This window comes from Ammospiza nelsoni, chromosome 5, assembly GCF_027579445.1.
Source record: "Ammospiza nelsoni isolate bAmmNel1 chromosome 5, bAmmNel1.pri, whole genome shotgun sequence".
Classification (NCBI taxonomy): Eukaryota; Metazoa; Chordata; class Aves; order Passeriformes; family Passerellidae; genus Ammospiza; species Ammospiza nelsoni.
In genome coordinates, this window is record NC_080637.1 from 16222050 (window position 1) to 16244269 (window position 22220).

Sequence of the window (22220 nt, forward strand, 5' to 3'; positions counted from 1 at the left end):
TAGATCATTTATCCAGACCTGTAACAGAGGGTGAAGAACTGCTTGCTCTTCATTTAATGAGTCCAGTATGTTGTTTCAGTGAAGTCTGATGATATCCAGATCTGATAAGAACATGTTAGGAAATGAGGAATCTATCAGTTCTACTGTTAATCTGTTCTAAGAGGTGGTATCCTTGCAGAGTTTATCTTCAACAAATATCTGAATTGAACATGGCTACTGGTTTCATCTGAGGTTCTTTGGCTTCCTTTGTTTCATTATAATATCTATTACTCATTGTGATATCTGTTATTAACTGGCATTTTATTCCAGAGTAAAAAATGTATTATTTATAAAAACTTTCTGGTAATTTGAAAGACTGAGCTATTTAAATGTTTTATTGTAACTAATTTATCCCCATTTGAATAATTGTTGCTGCTGTTGCTGCATTATTTCCAGCACCTGAAGGTTTTTTACCATGCTACCTCTAGCACTGCTCTTGGTACGTGATAATTAGCCTTATCTATCTTAGCCTCTTTAATCCAGCTAACTGCTGATACATGCCCCAAAAAATATATGTTTTTGACAGAATTTCAATTTAAGTTCATCTCTGAGCTATGATTTTATGATAATGTTGAGAATTTTCCTTTGAAAAGGAAGTCTGGGGTTAATTTCTCAAACTATTGCTGTGCTGAAAGGAGCCCTTTCTCATTACTAGTCCATAGGCACCTCTCAAGTTGCACTTCAATGGGATCTTTATCCATAATAATTCTGATTATTTAATTATAATTTTTAAAAAATTCTGAGTATTTAAAGTAGTATTTAAAAGCTTAATACTTAAGTCTTTGCATGAGATTTCCAAGGGTATCTTTTAAATCAAGGTTTCTTCAATGTATTTTTATCCAAATACCTAAATGGAATACTTATATGCAGAGTGGGGACTATTTTTGTGTATTAAACAAGCTTAAGGAGTAATTCTGTGATTTGACTCAGCAGGTACAGCAGATTTGTGCTATTTTCTAGGTTTCATTATTTAGTAGACTGCTCTGTATGCATGTCTTGTCTAATATTGTTTTTAAAACCAATAAGGATTTCTTAGACACCTTTTTCTGAAACAACTTCAAGCAATTCTTCAAGTTGCTAATCAGATTTCAGTCGTGCTTGTATTACACTGATTAGCAACCTATAATATGGATCTTTTCACCTTGATACTATGGATAATAAATGCAATGAACCTGCAAGGGCCAGTAAAGTTCATGCAAAGTTTTTGCTAAGGTGTTAAGCAATAATGTTACAGATTTTTACCCAACTTGTCATTAAGCCATTCTGTTGCCTGGGATTTCTGAATTAATTGTTTACAGCTAGCAGTGTACTAGCAGTGCTGCTTTCTGAATGGAAAACACTTCAGAGATGGAGTTTGTTCAGTTGGTTTTCTTGTTAAATATTTTTATTTAACAAGAAAACCAACTGAATATTTGTCATATTTTTAACTGTAAAGCCTGCTATAGGCCAAAATATCTCTCTCATTTAGAGATATATTGTTAAAGAAGTTCTTCAAGGGTTTAGCTATGGAGGGACCTATGACGTTGGATTTGAAAGAGACACGTAAAATGAGTAAAGGCAAGAAATATAATTAACTTTCCAGATACAGATGGGAGGAGCAATCCTACTAATAATTGTAAGGGCTGGATAGATGTTTAACTACTTTTCTTAACTCAAAGGCTGATGATCCTATCATCAGTCTTGCTTTTGCTACCTCATGTGTCCTAAAGCAGTAAATTAAGAACACATAGGAGTTCTGTTTAGATTTACACCGTTTTACTGTCTGCTATTTGTGAGTACTTAGGATATGCCTGTACTGACTTTTACCCCCTGATAATCTTGAACTACTGTAAACAGGATTAGCTTTACCTGCGCTTTAAGTTCAGAAAGGTGAACTGATCATGTTGTTATGGAACATCAGCAGGGACTACAGGCATTCATCCCTGCACTGTTTATGTCAGGCTTTTGTTCAGATCTGCCTGCCTTGTGGCTCTTGGGAAGGGACGGGGCATTTTGAAGGCCCTGTTTATAGACATCCCTAGTCCCAGTGTGTGTCATGATGTGGGAATGGCATAGAAGCAGTGTCAGATGAGGCGTTCAGGAGGGGTGGGACAGTCACATTCCTTCATGTGGAAGGAACAGGAAGGCAGGTGGAATTTTCAGATCCCTTCATGTCTGCACCCCGAGTGCATTCTGGCTCTGTTTCCTGCAGAAATCCATGAGAAGAGACCAGTGGCACCTTTTGAAAGAGAGGATCTGCTGCTGCTGCTGCTTTCATGGAAAATAACATTTTTCTCTCTTTTGTCTTCCTCTTTCCCCATTAAAGCTGAAACCATGCCTTGTTTCGCCAAGCTGCCTGTTTTCATCTGTTTCAGTGGAAAAAATAAATACTGTGCTGTTTCCAGCTTAAATTCTAGATTGGTGATTCTCACAGCAGGCCCCAGTTTCTCATGAACTGCAGCAGAGGGTTTTCAGGGGAATAACAACACGCTTAAATCGTCTGCTGTTGTGTATTTCCTAGTGTGAGAGATAACTGCTGTTGGCTGGAGGTGTTGGAACTGCGTTCTGTCTCTTGGTATTTGTTACTGTTCTTCCAGTGACTTTTGTGAGAATAGAATTGGACACTTTAATGATGCCCACCTCTGTGGTGGAATGTATGGTAGTAAGAGTCCTCTGGCTGGAGTCATATTCTCTGTCTAGTTTAATTTAGGATTCATCAGTCAGTTGTTAGGGTCTGTGGAGTAAATCATTGAACATAGCCAAAATACCTGTACTTGAGCTAGTTAGAGTAGAGGGGAAGAGAAATTTGGAAAGGCTCCCAAATCCTCACATCAGTAAATGCTCTGTTATTCTGTAGCTGGATCTATGAAATCCACTGAAATACATCACTGTCTTCTGAAGAACTGTGTAAAGTAGAAAAAGTAAAGACATTATGAATTTTGCTTACAAAAGATATGTTGAGAAAGCTTTTTAGCTGTAAGTATTTAGTTTGATTTATTCTTTAACCTGACTTGCATTTTGATGAGTGAATTATCCTACTTCTTCACTTGTTTCAGGCCTTGGTGGTGGTGTTTTTTTTTTTTTTTTAATGCAGTAAATATCTTGTAAATTTTTTCAAAATACCAATTGCTTGTTAAGTTATACCCAAGACATTTAAAATTTAAATCCATAGAACTGAAACTGATAAATATGAATGTTCATGTCCACAAACCAAAATAGTGTAACATAAGACCTGAGTTTTATCTTTTATTATATCTTGCCTTTTTATCTTATATGTTATCATCTTTTTTGGCACAAAGGATTGGTAAAACAAAGTGGTGTGATGGCTGAATTATTCAGTCTATATAAGTGTTTAATGCATTTCCATGGACTTACAAAAAACAAATTAGTTTTATATTTGGTCCTTGACAGAAGGATGCTTTGACACTATTTTAAAGATTTCTTTGCTATTTGAAAGTGACTTCTGTGGGCTTCTAAGTTTAACTCAAGATTTAACATACTGTATTAGAAAAGGTAGAGATGCCTCAATGCTCAGCATCTGTGCTGTCTTACTCTAGATAAGTATTTTGTATGCTTACCATAAAATCTCAGAAAGTATCCTTTCTTCAGACTAAGACATTTGATGTCAGTTTCCATTGAAGTTTTTATTTTCATTTATTTAAATTCTTAAAATGTGTGTTGTTCTTCAGGCACTCGTAAGATACTCTGTGGTTGTGTAGCTGTGTGCTCCTGTGTTGGGGTAGGAAGCGATGCCGTTTCAGTGGTGGCAGCCATTCCCAGTTCTTCATCCCTGACTAGAAATGGCAATACAGGACTTGAATGTCAGTGCTTGCATACCAATACTCAGAGCAGAACAGTGTTTAGTTTTGAGAATCAGTATATTTAACTGCTTAATATGGATTTCAAACTGCATTTGACTTGTAGGCAGTTTGCAGCTGGAAGAAAGTCTCTAAAAATGCCATTGAATTATCTGGATGCAAGATAACAAGGTGTTATACTGACTGGTGTTTTAAATAGGATAGGCATTTTCATAGACATAAAAGTACTTAATTTATTTTTCATGTAGAATGGAGTGGGTGTATTTTTCATTAAAGTGTTTACCTTCTGATCGGATATTCTCACATAAATTACCTTTTTGTGCTCTCTTTTGTGCTGTGATTACTCTAACTCACCATAGCAGTAGTACATAATTCACAGAAGAGACACCAATACAAGTTTCATAGCTAAAAACTTGCTCAGAAAAGGAAAAAGGAAAATAAAGTAGTAGCAATGTATGTTAGTTTTCAGTTCTAAATACATGCTGTCATATGCTATGTGAATGTTTAGAGTTGAAGTGCATAGCCTAATATTTTCACCTGCCAGGAGGCATTTTTTTTTCATATTATTTAGCTGACTGCTGTATTGCCAGCTCCCCAGTAAGTAGCTGATGCAGTTGACATGAATAATGCACTCAGACTCATTGGAAACACAAAACCATGGAGGTGGGGTAGGTACTGTTTACAGTGCCCTGCTGTCCTACTTTAGCAGCATTGCCCTGTTCTTATGTGAGGAAAACTTAACTGTTACCAAGGTACTTAAAGCTTACTGTGTAAAATTAGGCACAAATGAAAGAATTTATAAAATCCTACCATTTAAAATGCAAAACAGTAACAAAGATTAACAAAAGACACAGAAAAAGGCAAATAATAACATGGACAGAATTTGACAGTACTGGTGAGTTGATTTACTGTCTCACTGCTAAAATAGGTTTTTCTTCTAGTTTCTGTTCCCCTCAGCTCCTTGACAGTATCTATTAGTTTTCTTCACACTGGGGAAGTGAGGAGGCTGATGAGAACCACAGCCAGTGCAAGGGAGAGAGGATGAGAGAGAAGAGCTGTGATTTCAGCCCTAGTGTTAGATCAGAATGATTGCTTGTCCTTATTTGCCATCTTTCCAAAGTGCATTTTCTTTCTTGGTAGGTAGTACATGTCTCAGGTTGCATCCCTTAGACAAACTTCAATAGGGAGCACCTGTTCCTGGTGGAGTCTGCCAGCTTTATCTTTCTTCCTGAAATCCTGCCAGTGAGTCTAGAAAAATACATTTTTTTCCTTCTTGAATTTTATTCTTTTTTCGTAATTGAGGAGACCAATGCTTTCTTTGCCCAAAATAAACACTATTTTTTTCTGGAAAATGTAGATGTATTGACTACTATTTATATCTTCCTTTCTTCAAGGAAGGCTGAAGTGTACTTTTCATTTCTTTGACTTACATGAAAATAAAAATGAACACTGTCTCATAATGGACTTCATGCTTTATTGACCAATATGGTAACAGACATATTTGTTTCCCATTTATTACTTGATATCATTTATGTAACTCATTACTAGATTTTGATTAAGGGGATTTTGTTTAAAAGTAGGCATTTAATGTTAAGTTTTAAGAAATAATATGTGTACAATTTTACAGAAGTGCTGAGAATCCATTTCCCCTCTCAAAGGTGAGTACATCAGGTATTTGTTCATGGTTAGTCCAACTTGACTGTCTCAGTGGTTCATGTCATGGATCACATCAGATGTTTCTGCTTTGCAGTGTTTTTACCTCTGTGTTTATATATCCAGACTGCATTTCATTTGTCATTTTATTATTCAGTGGCACAATAGCTTTCTGAAACTTTTTGAAGCCAACTTTATTTTTTACCAGTAAAAGCTATTTGGAATAATTTTGCATTTCTACTAAGCTAATATTTTTCAAGACCCCTTAGTATTTTATTGAACAACACAGATTCTATTCTGTTATTTTTTTCCTTTTAATTTATGAACACTTTCTCATTTGACAATAACCTAATTTTAGAATCTGACTTAGTTACCTTGTAAGAAGTGTCTGGACATATGAATATTTAATATCCAATTACTAACATGTGGGTAGGATCGTCTTTCAAATTTTTAAGCATTTGTCAATTTGAAACTGGCTAGTAAGTTTAAATGCTCTGGAGTACGGGAGACAGACATAGTGGGATATAACTTTTCCTGCCAGATGTAAAATGTGAGCATGAAAGTTTAATTTTCTTAGGAAATAAAGGTAAAAAATACTGTGTGTCTTGGTAGTGACTCTTCTTGTTACTATCTGCCCTAGACTGTAAGAGAAAACAGCTCCTGGGTTAAAAAGCATCAGTGTCCTCAGGAGGCTGTACTCAGGTCATGCCTCTACTTTTGATTCTGCCATTTCTTGGTTTCTCTTGGGAATGTTTTTAGCTCCCTACCTCAGAGGTGAAATTCACCATCCTACTGTCTACTGAGCCCAGCCTTGATCTTGCCAACTTCCATTATAATTCAGGAAAACATTTTCACATTTCACTCTTTAAAAGTAAATGTAAAAGTGTGGTTTAAATCATATTTAGTTATTTGGAACTATAGGAAGACATGAACAAGTGAGAGAAGAACTTTTTATTGTAAGACTGGCAATCCAAACGTTTACCTGTTTTAACATAATGCCCTTGTTTTGACTCTGCATTCATTTGGAAGTTTCTCGATCCCTTTGTATTCAGTATTTTCTTGTGTCAAGAGAGTCCTGGTACATCAAGTTTCTGTTGAACTTAAGCAGTTAAAAAGTTTTTATAGTTTTCAAATCTTTGTCAGACAACTGAGTGTCATTGCCTTCTACCAAATGGGTAGTTACCTTCTGGAATAATTTTGTTGCCAGGGCAACCTTCCACTGGCAAGAGTTGTGCTCATTAGGAATTTATTGTGGCAGGCAATTATATTTCAGTAGTGCAGCACTACTGAAGTCACTAACCTGTTATTGTTTGTCTTGTGTTAAGTGCAATCTGAAATAATGGAAAACACAAAGAAAAGAAGGTAAGAGTGTTAGTTAAAAAAAGAGCCACACTGCTTTAACCATATATATATACAACATTATGGACAGTCTTTGACATGCCTAAGGATTATGTGCACAAGAGAGAAAAAACAAATTTCTTGAACAATAATTTAGCTTTTCAGTGTGAATTTAGAATACTCTCATTCATATATGACAGTGTTTTATATACAAATATAGCTCACAGGTTTTCTCCTATAATAGAAAAAAGCTAGATGGTGTTTGTAGAATTATAATGATGTATGTGTATCTTTTGTTGATCATCCAAGTCTAGTTTGTTACTTTTTCCTATTTATTTTGTGGTTTCTTGTGGAGAGACAGGGTTCCCAAATTCTCAGTGAAAGCAGACTAAGTGGGTCCTGATTTTCTGCAGGACCACATTCTAGCTCAGAGCAGTGTGCACATTCAGCTTCCCAGCTGTGATCTGCAGTTTCACTGGCACTGGCAGATATAAAACTGACCGTGGCAGCCTCTGTGTGTGACTCCCCCTCACAGCTGAAGTTGTTAACTGGCACAAATGCATGCCTTTGAATGGGTTTGCCTATTTCTTGCCAATTCACGGGAATTTCTATGTTTAGAGGTCTGTCAGATCTAGAACTCTGAAGTTCCTGGTCAGTCCTTCCTACCAGTGGGCTCGCTGTGAGCAGCAGAGGTGGGGCTCAGTTTGAGAAATAAATGCAAGAAGAGGGGTGTGTTTCTGTAAGTTTGTGTTCGTTGCTGTGTTGTGTTTCTAAACTTCACCCAGTAAATAAACTCAGGAGCCTAGAGAGGGATTTAGAGTGATTGATGAGATGTATGGTTTAAAGTGGCTTATCAGCTGAATGCCTTTTTAGGCTCCATTGAACATATTGACTCCATCTTCATTAGCTTTGTAGCATAAGTACACAGCATGCTGGTAGCCACACAAATTTAAAAATCTTCATCTCAAAATGGAAGTTCTCTGCATTTTTTGCAAAAAGGGACTTAAAATTCTTTTCATAATATTCAAAAGGACTAATGATGTCAAATTCTTGACCACTGTTTTAATGTCAGTAAGTGTGAATTAGAAATATGTTTGTGTATTGCTAATTTTTGTCCATTTTTCTTTGGAGGCATTCATCGACATCAGGGAAGATTTAGGGTGGGAAGGAAAAAGATAAGAACCCATGCTTTTTTATGAGGAAAATATTTAGACATTAAAAAAACCAGCAAATCAAAACTCAGTGATATGCATAGGAAGCATATCACTTCAAAACAAAGCATAGGTTTTTCTAAGTTCAAGTTCTTTAGGCAGCTTCCAGTACTGTTGAAATAGATGTTAATTTTTCTGTGGTTAAATGAAAGTTGATTGTGAATGCAGAGAGAAAGTACTTTTCTTATGCTTAGCTTAGTTTAGCTTGAAGAATGTGAATAATCCCATTGACTTCAATAGAATGACTCATGAATTGTTTTATTTAAGCATGTAATCTCAAGTGCTTTATTGATCAGGATCTTGATGAATGAGTATAGAATACTTGTAGAATGTTAGATACAGTCTTGAAAACAGTTTGTTTTGCTCCTTGGCTACTTTGAAGTAGCCAATGTTTCTAGAAGAAGGCTTTATTAAAATTAATATTGTTCTCAAAGCCCAAAGTCTGGAAGAGAATTGTGTTGCTGTACAAGAAGACAACAAGCAAAATTTCCTTTCTTACATCCATGTGCTCTTTAATGTTATGCTCCTTCCTCCCACAGAGCCTCTCCTCACTGAGCTTCACTGATGGTTTAGGACTACATTACATTTAAGATTACACTACAATTTCAAGCTGTTTACTTTAATATTTTAAATCTACTTAGTTTTCTTTTCTGAAGCTCCAGTTAGTTGTGTTAGTTATTATTGTTCGTAGAAGTGAGCACTAGCAACTAAACCATTACTGCCATTTGACTTTCCCTTTTTTGTTCTGATGTTTTGTTGTTGTTAAAACCTGTTTGTTAAAACATTTGTTAAAAACAAATGTTCAAAGGTCCTAACATGTTGTACAGTTCTCTGGTTCCTTGTTTCAAATTTATTAAGACATCCATAGCTAACACAGCCTGCACAGAAAATCGATTAAATATTAAAGATAATTTTAACTCTTTTCCACTGTGTAAGACATAATACCTAGATTCAAACACAACTTTGGGGGGGCGGGTGGGGAAGTAAGGACAAACTAATATTTGACAAATCCAGTAAAATTCAGTAAAAATAACTTCTCTATAGCAGCATAGATCCTTGGGAAGGGCTTATGAAATTGGTATAATTACTGTTTGTTTCTGGAATGCACAACCTCATTAGAACTACATGAAATCATAAAAATCTTATCTTCTTTTGTCTCTCCAGTGCTTTGGCTCCTAGTAGTGTTCACTACTTCTTTAAAATTCTGGCCTTTGTTGTATTCCTGATACGTGACAGTCTTGTGCTTTGCTCTGCCACTTGCATTGTCCTTGGTTGTCTGTTTTGAGAGCTATTCTGCCCTTTCTTCCTGTCTCACAGGGGTTCTTGGTTCTTTTTCACTCTTCCTTCTCCATCCTGCTCGTGGGTGATCTGAGGCTTTCTTACAACTTCACTGTCAGCTTATGCTGATGATTTGCATATCTGCTTTTTTTCCCTGACCTATCTTCCTTAGTTAAGACACACATTTCAGAGCATCTGCATGACAGTTCTCCTGAGATAGCTGGCAACAGTTACTGATATCAAGAATTCCTCTTTTCCTCAATAGAGCTCTTGCTTCTCTCATTTCATAACTTTTTCTAGTAGATTCTGCATAGGATTTTTTTGTTCAACATATTTTTCTCTTACATTTTCCAGACAATCTGTGCTGTACTTTTCTCTCACAGAATTTCCAAAAGCCCAATTCCTATTCTTTTTTTTTTAATTTTTCATCTAATACAAATAATATTAATCTCTTTAAATCAAATAGAATATGTAATTTTCTTCTTCTGTCATTACTCAGATGTTCCATCATTCAGTTCATTCATTTTCTTGACATTTTTCTCTGTAAGTATTTGTATGGTTATCCCAATTTAGATTCTGTTCTCCAGGCGGTAGGTCAGAACCTACTGTTCAAAAAACTCCTACTATTTCAGAGTGTATATAAATCTGATGAGTTTTGGCTGTTCTGTGCTTAGTTGGAATTTTTTTTTTTTGTAGTATGAAACAGAAATAATGCTAATAATGCTAGAGTCTGTAAGTGAATATGAAGAAGTTCTAAAATGATGCCTAATATGGCATCAGAAATGGTTTTCAAGTGAAATCTGATTTTAGCACTCCTCTGGGCTGTCTTTAGTAAGCATTATTCCACTAAGTCTTTGCCACCTTTATCTGTAAAGATACATTTCTACACAACAAAAAACTTCAACATGGAAATTATCAGTTGAGCACTAGTTCAGAAATAAAGTTGTCCTGATTATTCAGATCTTTGAACAGAGTATATACTGTGAAAGTACAAAGGGTGAAATATGTAGCTAATATACTGGTTATTAACTATACAAATAATTTATTACTAATAATTACTGCATATTTTAAATTAGTGAATTAATTTGACGCTGCCATCTTCTGTTTTGTTTTAAATTTTGCCTAGTCTATTTACCTTCTTGAAAATATATGTCTGTGAATGAGCATTCATTTATTTCTCTGTTCAACCCTTTTGGCTACACCATAATCCATTTTCACTGTGTGTACAATGAACCATAAACAAACTTGTACATGGGATTTGGTGGGGAAGATTCATTTCACACAACTCAGTTGTCTTCAATAATGTTCCATAGAGTAATGATATCTTTCAATGAGGCTAAAATTCATGTCCTTAAAACAGTCACTCAAGACTAAGTATAATGTCTGAATCACACCTTCAGCATCATTGCTGTGTTGCAGTACTGTCACGACTTTGTAAACAATGAAAGAAAGAGTTTACAAAGTGAAAATAGCTGTTGTGGGAAACATCTTTCAGAGATGCTGACTCCACATCAGCTGTTGTAGTTTTTGAAATTTGTGACTGGTGGTAATTGAAGAAAGATAAGTTTTGATTCAAGCTGGAGATATGTGGATTAAATTGTGGAACTGTATTTTTCCACAGTAGGGAGGGAAAAATAGGACTTGATTTTTGTTTAATGAAGAAGTTAATTGTAAGAAGGAACAGTGTACTTTATATGGCTTTCTCAGTTTGTATTGACCCTGATGTTTGAGAAATACCGAATTCATGCAATCACATAGAAGTTGAATTGTATGTTGCAATTGGCACAAGTTTCTCAATCGTGTGTGCTGGCAGAAGTTGCAAAAAATTGATTTGGAAACTTCATTTGAAGGTAACTTATGAAATGAATTTAAAAAGCAATACTCTCTTTTTTTAAAGTGCCTCTGGCAATTTGTTAAGTTGAACAATACCCTTTTCTCTAATGTTTATAGTGGGTTATATACTGAATTTAGCCACTATTATTTTGAAATGTTGAATATTATTACACTAAGAATACTTCATCCCACTTTATCAGGACAATAAAGCACAGTTGTATTTAGTTGATTACTCTGATTTCTGTTCATTCCATTTGCAGGGTTCACAATGCTTTAATTTGCAGGGGTTCACAATGCTTTAATTTCACACAGGCTAGCTTTTATTTCTCCACTGTTTTAAGCAGCACTGACAATTCACCAACCTTTCTACCTTTGTTTCCAAGTCCTTCAACTGCAGCTTTTGCATTTTCCTTCATTTTTTGAAATTAAAAATGTTCTCTCTCTCCAGTACCCCTAAGTTGTTGTTTTAAAGATGTATTTTTTACAGTCATGGAAAGGAAAATTTCCTGGTTTTTGAACAGTGTGGTGCCAATATCCATGTTGCTTATTCTGAGGTTTGTACTTGTAGATGTTTGTAGTCAATATCCTGTAGGAACCTCCACCCAGGCTGCTCTCATCTTCCTGTCATCTCTTTCCTTCAGTTACTTGCTAGTGTGAATGCTGACATCAGCTTTGAGATAACCCGATTCAATCCATGTTACATAATCCTGGGTTAATTAGATATTATGTCAAGGCCAGTGGTGCATTTTGTTATTATTAGGAAGTCAGTGCAGTCTATTAAATGGCTCTTAGTCAGTATCTAATGTTACTCAGTGCATCTTCAACATCTGCTGAAAAAAATTGAAAAGCTGTGCACATTTTACAGTAGTCATTTCAGAGTACTTGTGCTTGGTTAACAAAAATTCACATATATTTAGATTTGATGACATTGCTGTATCATGATTACGTGATAAAATACATGATAAAATTAATAATTTATTTTTGCAACCATAAATCAGAACCTAGCACAGCAGGTCACCTTGTCATAGAAAGAGCTCTGGTTAGTCAAGCAGGACCTGCTTTTCATAAACCCATGCTGACTATCTTGCAAATTTTTCAATTTCTGCTGTAGTATTTTTTACCTATACAGCTCAACAATTCCAGAAATTGTCATGTAGTTTTCCATATATGTAAAATAGTTACAAATTCCATGTAAATTTTAAAAATATAGTTGCATCTTCATGAGAAAACATACAGGTAGTTGTGCTTCATTTCTTTTTAGCTTATTCTTTTGTGAGAAGCCTGTGTTTGGAAATACCATTATCAGATGCCATTCAGTGTATTTCAATTTATTTTCCATGGAAATTTGCATTGGAAAGATTTGATACCAGTGCTTTTCAATTTAAATGCATTAGCATCCACTAAGGAAGTTGCAATACCTGCATTTTGAAGAGCAACGTATGTTGTGCAAGCTGATGGATTGTGTTAATCTAATCAAACTGTCAAAGCAATCCTTCTGACAATATTCTTCTTCATAAACCCAGTAAGCATCTGAGCTTGTGTTTTATGCCTTTTTCCTAGCAGAAAGTAAGCAGTGATCATACTCAAAGCATTTAGAAATGAGAATATTAACAAAGATTTAACTGGCAAGCTGGTATGCAACTGTGAGTAATGAACAAGAAAACCTATGTCATGCTCATCAACAGTAATTAAAATATGGTTTGTACACTTACAGCTGATACTTTAAAAAGAACTAAGGTATATATTTTCTATACTTTTTAATATAGCATTTCAATCAAAGATACTTTCTTTTTTGAGGAAAGCTGATTAGTAGTGATTCATACAAAACTCACATTATCTTCCTGTGTGATAATTTTTCAACCTGCAGTTTGTCATATTTTAAAACAGAGATTCATTATAAGAGATTTATTTCTAAATTTGATGTGATGTTTTTTCCTACTGATTAAGAAGATATGTCTACATGTCATTTTATCCTAGTGTACTTTAGATATACTTAATTATTTTAACTCTGTTATTGCTTTCTTTTGTATCACATTATTTCAGAGACTGAACACAGAGGAAATATTAATAGCTGTGTTGATGTATTATAAAAATGTCGAATTGGAGAAAAGGTGCACAGAAATATTACTGTTGGGGAACAGATAAAAAAACCGCACTAAACACATTTCAGGACAATTTGAAATTAAAGTATCATTGGTGAGCCTTTTCTTGTCATCAGTTTAAACATAATAAAGTTGCTGAGTAGTTATAAATTCAGAGAAGACACTGTGAGCCTCTGGGAAGTACTACTGGAAAGGTATTTTGATGTATCACTATTTCTCCTTTATTCACTGTGAGAGAACTTAGTTGATTAGAAATTAAAAAAAAGGCCAATTTCAATTACTTTGAAATGCTCAGTAGATGAAGTTGAAACAAAACAGATATTCAGTTATTTCATATCTGAACAAAAGAATAGTATCTGGTAACATAACAAGTTGAAAGTTTTCAGATGAAAATACATTTTTAAGTTGATGAACAGAAAGTACTGCAGATGTCTGTATTTTTCATATGTGTGCTGGTTGTACATGTGTTAGGCAGTATCATCACAAGTCATCAGAAAAGAAAAGTGAGTAACAGAATAGGAAAGCCTGCAGCTGGTAAAAACTCATTCTGAATAAGCATAGAACTGAACTTACAAACCAAAAAAAGCAGAAAGACTGTCTGAGACAGAGTGACAAAAATACAATGGCCCTTAAAATTCCCATTCAGGTAAGTGTAAAGGGACATGGAAAAATGTGAGTTGAAAAAGGAAATTATATTCTTGTACATAGTTTTGGCCACGAACTGTGTGTTGCCAATCAGGAACAAGAACTGGAGGTCAGAATACTTTTAGGAAAATGATAGAACTAAAAATGAAAGAGACCCAAATTTTGCCATTATATAAATCTACAGTGTTCCTATGGAACAGGTTGGAGCAAGTCAAGAATAAGTCAAAGTGAAGAATTGCACCTTCAAGATTCTTGAGCCTGGAGGGGAAGAAATGATTGAGAGGAGAATGTAGAACGGGTTACAAAGTACGTGTGGTATAGGGGAAAGTTTAGTCACTTTTAAAAACTGGTGCCAGGTCCAAGCCAAAGATAGTTCTTAACAGTTCAATTGTTGAACTCTTTACCACAACACTCTGTGGGTCCTGAGTGTTATGTGGATTCAAAAAGGGACTGAGAAAACTTGTGACAGAAAAATCTATCATTAGGAATTGAATAGATTCCAATATCTGGATCAAGATACCTCTGTGCTGTGATGCTGGTGGATGGGAAGGAGTTACCTAAAACTTGCATTTATTTGGATTTTCCCTTACTCAAAGACAAGGTGCTCAACCTAGATTCTTTTAGAGTAGCCATACTGGACTCTGAAACTCTGTTGATATATTCTGAAACCCTGTTGGTATTTGAAACTCTGTGCATATATTCCACATAAAAAAAAAATCTTCAGGTTAGAAAGGTTGAAGAAGATGCTATTTTTTTACAATTTTTTTACAAACTCCATGTGATTCAAGACTCCTTTTTCTTCCACAAGGCACTGTGTTTTTTCATAACCACATAATGGTTGGAATGTTTTGTGTTATCTCTAGGGTCTGAGGAATGCAAAGTTGATATGCAAAATTAGTCAGCATTTCTTTGTCTACAGTATTTTTTAGCTTACAATATTGATATTGAATTTTTCTACTAATTTAAATATTTAAATAGAAAAATGGAACATTTTTCTTTGCGAAATATTGAAATCTATATTTTCTATATAAATTTGTTTTGTTTAAAAGCAATATATTCTTAAATGTGTCCTCTTTTACTTTTCAAATATATTTTCTGCTCTTCCTTCCACACATATTTTATTTGAGCACTTGGCAATATAACACAGTAGTAAAATTTAACTTCCTTGTTTGGTTTTCAAATATATGAAGAGAGCTGTGAGGAGAGCTGGCTTCTTCACTCAGTCCAGGTCAGCAGGTTGCTTGATTTGCTGACAAATAAATAAGCAGAAGAAAGTGTCAAGAAAAACATGGATACAAATATTTTACATAAAATATTATTTATAGTATAGGAAAATTGTGTCTTTGCTTCTAATTAAGAAAGCCTTTAAATAATTATTCATCAAAGTTCTTACTTTTAATAGGATTATGATATGTTGACCTTTTTGTGTTAATAAACTTACTCAAGGTTTCCTTTAGGCGTTAATATTGCTCATAGAGTTAAGACCTGGTTTTTGTTTGTGTCCTCTCTTTACTGTTTCCTTTTCCTGTTCTCAAGCAAACTTCCATTTTGACCTTCACTGTTTCCAGTAATCCCTTTTTAAATAATTTGTATCTTACTTAGTACCACATTCTTCATATCAGAAGCATTTTGCTTTTATATGTGTTTAAATGTCAGAAGCAAATACATTTGGAAATAAATATTTCTTAATTTTAATCATGATAGTTTTCCTCTACAGATAAGACATTTATATTTTTTAACAGCACTAACAAAACCTAATGTTTTTCTTTCAGCAGGGGATCGGGGATGAAGTGGGGAGAACAAAGTGTGGGAGAGATGAGTCATCTTGTTTTTAATATTTCTAAATAAAGCAGTTGTGTTAACCTGCTTTGATCCCTCAAATAAGTTTCCAAGTTTTTATCTTCCCTTGGAAACTGAAGGGAAGATAAAACTTTCTTTCATCCTTTCAGTAATTTAAAATCATTTGGAATTCGGTTCTCTTCCAGGTTGTCCCTTTATATAAGTACTAAACATTATTAGGTTTTCCATCATATTGCTAAGCATAAGTAATTAACAGAAAATTATGCAAAGTGAGAGTAATGTTGCCGGTAGTTTTATTGTAGTAAATAAGTCTTGTAAAGTACTTTTTAATGGAGAATTTAACAATTATTCATTTTGGTATTTAAATGTAATGACTATCTGTTTTCTTTTAGGTGCATTTGAATTTATGATTTGTTACTCTGTGCATTTTATCCCCTTAGCTTTTTTTCAGATTAATCAGCTTGTTGCTATAAATATTTTTCCCTAGTGTCATTTCCAAAAATTCTGCTACTATCAACAGAAAAGTAGACTTTGTAGAGTTAAATCTTCATTAAATGTGTTTACTCACCAAGGCAGTTTGTTTTGTTTTCTTCTTGCCCTTATTCTGCTTCATTGCTTTTAGAAGTGCAAATAAATCCTGAATCAGAAAACTCTTCATATTTAGAAGGAGTTCTTGGAAGTGTGAAGATGAGCACATGAGGAATCAAGCATACTTGTGCTATAACAATCTGAGCAGTTCTGTATCATGCTTTTGTGAGAGGAGGCAGGGGATGGCTGACCATGTTAGAAGCAGTCATTTCTGGCCCATTTCTACATGAGATGTGAGTCAGTTTTACTGACTGCATGTGCTAATAACTGTTTGATATGATGTAATTAGTGATGTAATTAGTAGAATTGGATAGAATAGTTCATTTGAAAGGGACCTGCAGTGATCATCTAGTCCAACTGCCTGACTATGTTATTATAAATTTTTGTTGCTCACCTACACTAAAAAAACCAGAGAAAAATATCTATCCTTTACTGATTTCTGTTGATGACTTCTCTTCCTTACATTGCTAGGAAAGGTTGCCACCAAAATACTATATACTAAAGTCTAGCACCATTGCAGATACAATTTTGGCTATATACTTTCACTGGGGCAGGTGTTTTGTAGAGCTTCATCCTGAGTTTTGATCTTTTTACAAGCTTGATTGAGAGGTGCAGGAAACTATTTAACACATTCCTACTGGAAAAGTTGCTGTTTATGTCACTGGAGCAGTGTAGTTTCTCAAGGAAATGTGATCAGTTGAGTCACTCATTAAGTTTTATTGCATCTCTGGTGTGCTGAGATGTCAGTTTGTGTTCTGAAAACAGTGTTCAGAAGCCTCATTCTCTTGCCACATCAATGCCTTATTCCTGAGAAGAGGCACAAAAGTCATTCTCTGGTTCTCCAAGCTGGAGTTGATGCTGGCACACTTCACAGCAGAGAGATTTCACTGTGTTCCTGTTCACTCTAAAATGGACTGCAGAGCGTGGTGCGCTATTGAAATAATCTGCTTCTGGTCAAACACAAAGGCATTTCACAGTCTACAGCACCATCCTTCATCCTTTATGGAGCAGCACTGGAATTTAAATAAGCTCTCATGCAAGGAAGATTATTTCTTTTTGGTATAAACATTTTAAATGAAGGGAGAAAGTCAGAATATCTTAATGGATGTCAGGAAGTAGGAGCATAAACCCATTGGGTTTGTGATTATGAAGTGTAAGTTTTAGAGAATTAATGGACTTGCAACTTAGTGTTGATTTAAAAGAGAATGTCCTACAAAAAGAATTAAGTTTTCTTAGCTTAGTTGATTCGTTTTCTCGCCAGCTTTCTGATGTCTTTCCTCCTTTCAGCCATTCCATCTTACAGACTGCCTAGATTTTTCCCTATCATTGTGAAAACAAATTTTGATTTATATATTTAAAAAATATTTAGTAGAAATAAGCTTTCTTGAGGAAAGACACTGCTTTATAGCTGGTCAGAAAGTGGATTTTATCATAATTAACTATTGAGATATAAATTTTTGAAAAGCACTTTATAATGTATTTATTACTGAATATCACTGATGTACGTGAGCTAGAAAAATGCACTTTTTATTTTTACTGCACTTTTTATTTTTCCTGACCAAAAAAGCATAGCTTACTTTCATGATGGAGTTTTGATGATGTATTTCAAATTACAAAAATAAAAATAAAAAACCACTGGTTTTGTTCAAAAAGCAATATTAAGTTATAAATGGCAATTTATTTGCTTTCCTGCGTTGTCTGATAGCTTTGTCAATATGGCAGTCTAGATTCTGGGGGCATATTTGCAGAGGTTTCATATCAGGCTTATCTGCTCCTTTTGGCTAAAGCCATGTACACAGCACCAGACAGTGCACGGAGGAGACAGGCTGAGCTACCAAAAGATTCTACTTAGAATATCAACTGTCATACATTTTTTGATCTGACCTCTAGTTTTTGTCACTTTATTAAAATTATTAAGAACAAGTTTGTGCTTAAGTCCTTACATCAGCAAAAATAAAATGTGCTTAAGAAGAGCTGAGTATTAATAGATGAGACATTCTCTGTAGAAAATTCTGAGTTTTTCTCACTAGTAGCATAATTATTCCACTACTAGCATAATTATTCCACTCATCCTTTTTGTCTGACAAATGGAACCCAACTGCTGCCAGTTGTCTATTAATTGCATCCTTTTTATCAACTTCCAACTCTTTCTATTAAACTGTGATATGCTCTATTTAGTATATGATTCTGTAGATTTGTTTCCTAGCATTCCCACTCACCAGACATTTATTTTTGTCATGCCTGTGTTTCTCTGCGAGAGTGAGGGAGTGTGAAAGGAGGTGTTGAGCAGTGTCAGATGGAGCTCATTGCTATTCCAGGAGCATAACTGTGCTCCTTTAGGAGGGCACTCAATCCTTGGCATTCATTCCCTCGCACTGATGTGATAACAGAATAAAAGAGCTTTACAGCTGATTGAAGTCAAGTAGTAGAGCCATTGTAAAGGCTCACAAGAAGATTACTGATGAATACCATTACTGCTGGAGGTTGGACTGGCAATTGTGCATGTCCATGCTTTCTTAAAGAGATCAAATAATGAAAGAGAGCATGTGATAATAATTCTGAATTATCTGTGCTGTCCTTGCCTTGAGGGGAGATAGGGGTGTCCATTTGACTTAAGAGTACTAAGAACTGTGTCATAAATGTTTACCAAGCTCTGAGAAATCTTCATTTTTAAGTGGTAATTGGAGCTGTGGCTGTTAGTTCTCTATTTTTGAACACCAGAATTAAGGAAATTGGGCATGATATTCTGCTTTAGTCTGGAGTCCAAAGGTGTTTGGCCACTTCAGGTATTAATGGAAATGCATAGTTTTCCCCATCTTTCACACTGCAACGTTCTCATTTTTCTTATGACAAGAGACGGATTGAAGACTTTGAATTTATTGCAGTATATGGAGCAGTCTTTGCTTATAAATGAAACAGGTGACTGAGATAAAATCAAAGGCTCTTCTGTGGTTTAGTTTGGCTGAGTGTTTTTGAAACTAATATAGTTTGTATCTGATAGTTTTTTCCTGTAGAGAGGGAGTGTATTGGAAAACATTACATGAAATTCCCAGCCTGACTTATTTTTTCTGTTATGTTTTTAAGTAATGAAGGAATAGGAGATAAATAAAACTTTGCAAGAAGACTTTCATGTGCAAGAGAATAGTTCATGTAATAACTACATAACTACATATACTAGCTCTGTGAAGACCCTGGATGCTCCATGAAACCTCAGGTTGGCCTTGGCCGTGGTTCAGTACATGACTATATGTGAGAATGTGTTTCAAAAGGATGTCTGCAATCCAAACCAAACCACAGTAGCTGTGCCATTCAGAAATTACTTTCTGAATCCTAGAAAACTCCTCAGAGCCTTCTCTGGCCTCTACAAGATTCTTTTCATCAAACTCTGTTTACCTCCTGATCCTCCCATCAGTCTTTCTGGCTCTGGCTGGTGTTCTTTGCTGTAATTTTTCTCCAGGTGTTCACTGTGATCCCTGGAATTTTCAGTTTGTCTGAAGGGAAGCTCCTAAGGAATCTCACTTTTCCTCTGGAGACATCATCCTGACCTCCTGTGTCTGTTTCTGAAATGAATACAGCTCCCACAAACTGAAAGCAAATAATAATCTTTTTTAATGTCTTCAGTTGAGTCATGGTAAATATCCATGGGATTGCTGTACTTTGGATCACATAACCTTTAACACATTTTCCATTGGTTTTGGTAGATTAGAACAATTGCATGTTGAGATTATTTTTTGTCATCTTTGAGAACAATGGCAGAAGTTCCTTAGATTGTGTTGATATGTCTGAATAGAAAAGATATTATGAAAAGTAATAAATGGAAATTATGCCTCCAACTTCTATTTGCTCTGAATTTGTTTCTAATGAAACAAATTATGAAAAGTAATAAATGGAAATTATGCCTCCAACTTCTATTTGCTCTGAATTTGTTTCTAATGAAACTTTTATGAAACACAGTAAATAGTATTGAAAATGCAAGTTTTATGTGGTGACTTAGGAAATAAAATAATACCTTGAATAAGCTAAATAGATACAAATAGGCATACAGCAGGTGTTTTGCATTCTAGGCAGAAATTAACATTTTGGACAGGAAACATGGTCTAGTAGATAGGACAATAGAGATTACAGTTGAAACATCTATGCTTTCTTGCTTTTTCATTTAAATACAGTCAGTTTTTCTTTCTTTCTTGCAATAAGTTATGGATGAAAATTTCCAGATAACATCACCTACTGTCTCCTTTCTGTAAAAGAACAGACTTTGTGGAAGTTTTATATAAATTATTAAATACCAATCAGCTCAACAAAAACTGCATCTTCTGATTATCCTTTAATAGATTCTCTTGTTGCTGAAAAAAGTCTTACACATTTGTGCTCATAACAGTCCACAAAACTAATAGTAGCATTGTCATGATTGAGCCTTTAAATTCTAATGATCTTCCTGTTTGTTAATAAACAGGTTTTCTTTCTAATGGGATTCTTTCCTTGTTAGTAGTAATTTATCAAGACTGTGGAAAATCAGTGTCTTAATGGGAGAGCACATCAATCTGTCCTTTCTGAGAAGTGTAAACAACTTTCATTGGTGATACTTTTTTAAACCTTAGGTTGCAGACAGAGAAAAGTTGTCTCTTAAGTATTTTATAACTTTATTTTAATATTTCAGAAAAAAATCTTTTTCTGGCGATTATGTGCTTTTGGTTTGTCTTGAAACAAGGCAACACCTGCTTTTTAGTAAAGCATTTTCATAGTTAAAAATACCAATTGTGTTCAGTTTTCTGTAAGATGCAATTTGAAGCATTTTGCTTCATGATACTGTATGACTTTTGCAGTTAAATATTTAAATTCAGACTAAATGTTTGTATGATTGCAGTGTATTTTTTTTCAAGTGTGATTATTAATATAATCTCTGAATATCTGCTATGTAAATTAGGTCTATGGTAAAGATACTTTTGGTTTTCTGACTTGTAGTTTCTCTTCCTCATTGGTATTGAGTCCCATTTCAGTACACATGCACTCTTCATGGCTTTTATTCTGTCTGGGCTATGATTTCTTTTTTTCTCATTTTTCTTTTTGTTTTAAATTCTCTTTCTCTCGGGTTCGGTACCCGTTACAGAAACAGAACTCTGCTGCTTGGTTCCCTGTAGGCTCCCACTGAGCAGGGCTCACAACCTTTGCTTCCCACCTGTTTCCATAGTTGCAGCACCTTGTTGTTTTAGAGAAGTGATTATTAATTTGGTTTATTGTTTAGGTGCCCAGGGATGCAGTGAATTTTCACAGCCTTCAAAGGCTGGCCAAGCTTTAATGGGATAACATGGAAAATTAACAGCCCTTGGAATGTTCCTGACACAGTCCTCGCTGTCTGAAAGTCATGTGTCAAATGCAGATTCTTGAAAGGTGGCCAGGACCCATCTTCAGTGGCTCATCACTAGTCCTATAAATTGTAAAACTTCTGGAATCAGTCAGTAGTTTGCCACCTCTGTTTCTGCCACTGTGCCTGGCTCTGGGAGTCTTCAGTGTATAAATTCTCAGTATAACTTTGTGTGAGCTGATGCTTTGTTTTGCAGCTCATTTTGCACGTCGCTTGTTTCAAACATGTTTCTTCCAGCTATGCACACTGTGCTGCTTTTGTTTTGGCTGGAATGAGCTACAGATGTTGTCAGTGTGTGGTGAGCTTCATCCTTCCATAGAGCCATTCTGTGATGGCAGAGATTTTTTATACCAGTAAGTTAAACAGTTTTCCAGAATGGTATTTGATAATTGGTATTGATTATCATAAAATTTCTGTTTTTTTTTTTTTTTTTTGCAACGTATGTAATTGCATTAAATGTAGTTTATTTTTTATTTAATTTTTTTTAATATCCTTTGCTATTTTGATATTGATTTAGAGTGTTTTGGAATCAAGAAATCACTATGTACACAAAGTAACAGAGTAAACAGTATTA

General features: G+C 34.8%; 1 protein-coding gene across 1 annotated transcript in view; it reads left to right on the plus strand.

Moving 5' to 3' along the window:
- The window catches only part of TBC1D22A (TBC1 domain family member 22A), a 140713-nt gene that overhangs the window by 74094 nt on the left and 44399 nt on the right, over positions 1–22220 (plus strand). The window lies entirely within an intron of this gene.